General features: G+C 33.7%; 1 long non-coding RNA gene across 1 annotated transcript in view; it reads left to right on the top strand.

Moving 5' to 3' along the window:
* The window catches only part of LOC136841618 (uncharacterized), a 3064-nt gene extending 190 nt beyond the window's left edge, over positions 1–2874 (top strand). Inside the window, exons 1-4 of the long non-coding RNA XR_010854042.1 lie at positions 1–112; positions 1341–1494; positions 1728–1842; positions 2073–2874. The exon at positions 1–112 is cut by the window's left edge and continues 190 nt beyond it. This is a non-coding gene — a long non-coding RNA (uncharacterized lncRNA). The remainder of the gene's footprint in view (positions 113–1340; positions 1495–1727; positions 1843–2072) is intronic.
* The last annotated feature ends 1259 nt before the right edge of the window (positions 2875–4133 follow it).

Below are 4133 nucleotides of genomic sequence, written 5' to 3'. Positions count from 1 at the left end.
CCTGTGCTAGAAAAAAGAAAACAGTGGAATTCTGAGAAAACTGTGGCTGTTCGCTTTGTGAACCACAAGAGAAAACTCATCGTCGATCCTGTGTTAAGAGTTTGTGTTCCAGGTCAGTAGTTTTTTTTTGATTTTCATTTTCTCTACAGGTTTAAATTTTTGTGTCCTTAAGAACTCCTACTCCCTACCCTTTCTTCGTTGACCCGTACCTTACTTGTTGACTCCAAACCTTGGCTAGATAGGGCCTAAGGTTTAGTCTTTTCAAGTCAATTGATTAACGCTACTATACATACAGTATATGCAAGCCTAATGTAGCTCAAATTCAGTATCACTTCGCTTTCCGACTGCGTTCACAGTTCTTATACGTGAATAATCATTGAGGATTGAATCGCCTTTTTCGATTTTGATAAGAGTCATTATTATTATTATTATTATTATTATTATTATTATTATTATTATTATTATATACTTTCATCAGACTGCTAAGGTAATTCGTTCAGCTCTCACCGACACGGCCTAAAGAATTTGTTTTTATTAAAACTTAATTATAGATTTTACTTACAGAATTACAGTGTTTTCTGGTTTTTGTAACTTGCATAATTGAAACAGATGGAGATTCTAACAAAATTTCTTTAACTGATTTGTTTCAAAACTTGACATTTTTGGACGATGTTATGTTGGGCATTCATACCAATTATATTTGTTAGTGCTACTCTGTGGTCTGTACATTGAGAGACTGGCTCACGTCGGCTATTCTTTAGGTGTCCATGTGCCAAAGGAGTGACCGATTCTAGGGACAGTTAAAAATGACTTGTGCCTGTGGTTCCTTTTGATGGGACAAATTCCACATTCCAGCATTAGGTTTGATCTGTTTTAACGTGTTTCTGTCACGTTCAACACTCCAAACTTCTGTAATTAGTTTTAGAGATGTTATACAGCATTAATATTTTCTGAATAGACAAGGAAGATGAAATCGATCATCCATTCTCCTTCCTTTCCGGGTGTTGTACAAAACACACACGTGTGTGTATATGTATATATATATATATATATATATATATATATATATATATATATATATATATATATATATATATATATATATATATATATATATATGCAAATCAAAGTCCTTCAAAGAAGGCATCGTGCTTACCCCATACAAAAAAATGGGAAAAAGCACGTTAAAAGAAGAAGAAGATATATATGTATATATATATATATATATATATATATATATATATATATATATATATATATATATATATAATTACCTCTTTAACACTACTACTAAATATACTAATAATAATATCTGATCGTGATACCCTTGTGTGTTTCAGGATGTCGGAAGGAAGCGCCGTGGTGGTGGTTTATGTCCTGTTTTCCGCCTTCATCGTCTTCTTCCCTTTGTGCCTTTTATGTCAGGTCATATGGGAACTGTGTAAGGAGCTCTGGACGAAGAATGGCCCCAAAAGGAACATCTCTGGTTTTGTGGTGGGTACATTGATTATCACTGTTATCAGTATTATTATTGTTAATGTATTGCCGTCAATGATAATCATTTAAATACAATTGTTTGTACATAAGCCGCATTCAACCCAGATACGACGTAAAAGCAAACAGCGGTGGTTATTACATTTTCTTACTTAAACTATCGATGTATGTTACTTTGGACACAACAGGAAAAGGAATTTTATTATTATTATCATTTGCGGTTTGTTCAATAGGATCACTCACCCCCGGCCAAGTCTGCGCATGCGCCATCCGGAAACCTGGAAGAGATTCTCGCGGCAGACAGGGTTGGAAGCGCTGCCGACGCCGAGACGAAGTCCCTTTCTAATGGTAAGTTTGGTCAAAGAGGATTTTACTGAAATACTGGCTCGGAATTATCTAATTTTTATATTGAAGATACTGTAGTTTGCATTTATATAAGGCTGTTGTTGGTGTCAGTTAAATAACGTTTGGTTCCTAAATTTCTTTTTCTGTGCCAGTATTCTCGTACAAGAATTATTGTTATTATTATTATTGTAATTATTATAATAATTATTATTGCTGTTATGATTTTCTTTCAGACAAATCGATCCAGATAGAAAACAGCGTTGTGATCGACCTCGAGACTCAGGAGAAAAAAAGCATTGAATAAGGACGTCTTTATCAAGGTCTTGCCTGTACCGGAACCTGTCCCAAATCAGCTAACAGAAGCATTTTTATGAAGTGTGGTAATCAGTCAATCCTTCCAGTTATATTTGGGAGCCGGTATCTGCTTACACCCAAAAAGAAGGGCGTGGGGGTAGCCATCTCACCCACAAACTTTCCAAAAAACCCGAAAGGCTGTAACCTTTCAGAAGAGAAACAGTCACACGGTTACTAAAAGACATCTAAAAGATCTGTATGCTTTTGTTTGCCTGTGTGGTAGAACAGGAGTACACAGGTACAAACAAATTCAGTGCCATATTATGACTCGAGTTGTTCCAGATTAAGACTGATAGTTTTGGCTCTCTCTGTTCTCTATCTGTTACAGTATTCAAGATATTTGTGCTTCTTGTTCTTGCATGACATGTATTGATTAGGGATTTGAAATATCCAGAATTTTTGTACTTCTTCTAATCACTTTGGATGCTTTTATTTAGGATTTAATTTGTACTTTAGACTTCTACTCTTACTTTATATTTAGGTACTTTAGTTCCACCACCCTTGCAAGGAGGAGCCTATGTGTGTATGTGTCTGTGTGTTTCCCATAAATATCTATACCTATAAGTATCACAATAATTCCTCTGCGGCATGATGTAACTGATTATTCATTTACATCTTGAAATAGAAGGTCATTACGCTTACCTTTTTTTATTATTCACCGTATAACACTATATAATCACGCAGGCTTGCAATGCTAGATCTGATATCATGTCAAAAATTATAAGTAATTTCATATTAGTTTATAAATAAATTTTTCTGAATCTTTAAGAATGTTTTCTTCGTCTTCCAGTGGCTGTATTTATCTTTTATTGTCTTTGTAAAAGTTATATATATATATATATATATATATATATATATATATATATATATATATATATATATATATATATATATATATATATATATATATATATATATATATATATATATATATACATACATACATACCAATGACTTAATATTTTCAAGTTATTGAAAGTAAATATTTGAACAAAGTGTAACCTTCAGTGTGCCCAAATATACATAAAAACTATAGAAACCACAGTAATAAACTCTAATGTCATTTGTGAATATCACCATTGAAAAAATGTTCCTTCATAATTTCACATAGGCATTTACCATTTGTCTTTCTAAAACATAAGTATCTTCATTAGTAGTTCATTTCTTTATTCATCTCGTTTATCTAGTTTTTTTTTTTATTTGCAAAGGGAAAGATTTATAATTATAGAATAAAATTATTTTCCATCACATTGTTTATTCTTTTCGCATTTCCTCTGCATCTATTTTATTCCCTTTTTAATCACTTCGCCCTCTATCATTTGTCATACTGTAACTTTAAGTTAAACATGGGCATATTCTGGTTTTGTAGAGTGCAGTCACTGCTTATCATCCCTCCGAGTGTGTAAACGATTGCAGTGAAATCGATTTTATGACCATTTACCAGAAATCAGTATGAAATACCAGTCTGCAACGCTCTGAGATAATCTTTGAGTTAAATTTAGAATGGTGAACACGCTTGACAATATCAGACGGTAATTATCATTGTCCAGTGATTCAAGTGCACCGATTCGAAGGCAGACATTCCGTGTCACCTCCGTATTCAGGTGAACCTCATTTACGAGACACAACTTTGCAGCATCGCGGAACACTCCTGACTCCATTCATATTTTCATGTTTTTTTTACCATTTTCATGGAGATGTGTATTATGATTTTATTTCAGGGGATAATGTAACGTTTCATTTTGATAATCAGCAGAAAAACAACCATTGCAAAATAAATGAAGATGAAAAGAACCACAGATTAACCAACTTTTCGGAACCATTGCCAACCAGTCAGCTTCAAGGAATGGTCGTGACATAATCAGTGGGCAGGGCTTAGCTGCAAAGCACGGTGGACTTTGCTGTAGTGCAGCTATCGTCTGACTACGACGGCATGAGAA

The sequence above is a fragment of the Macrobrachium rosenbergii genome, chromosome 9, assembly GCF_040412425.1.
Source record: "Macrobrachium rosenbergii isolate ZJJX-2024 chromosome 9, ASM4041242v1, whole genome shotgun sequence".
Classification (NCBI taxonomy): domain Eukaryota; kingdom Metazoa; phylum Arthropoda; class Malacostraca; order Decapoda; family Palaemonidae; genus Macrobrachium; species Macrobrachium rosenbergii.
This window is presented reverse-complemented; position numbering and strand designations above follow the sequence as displayed.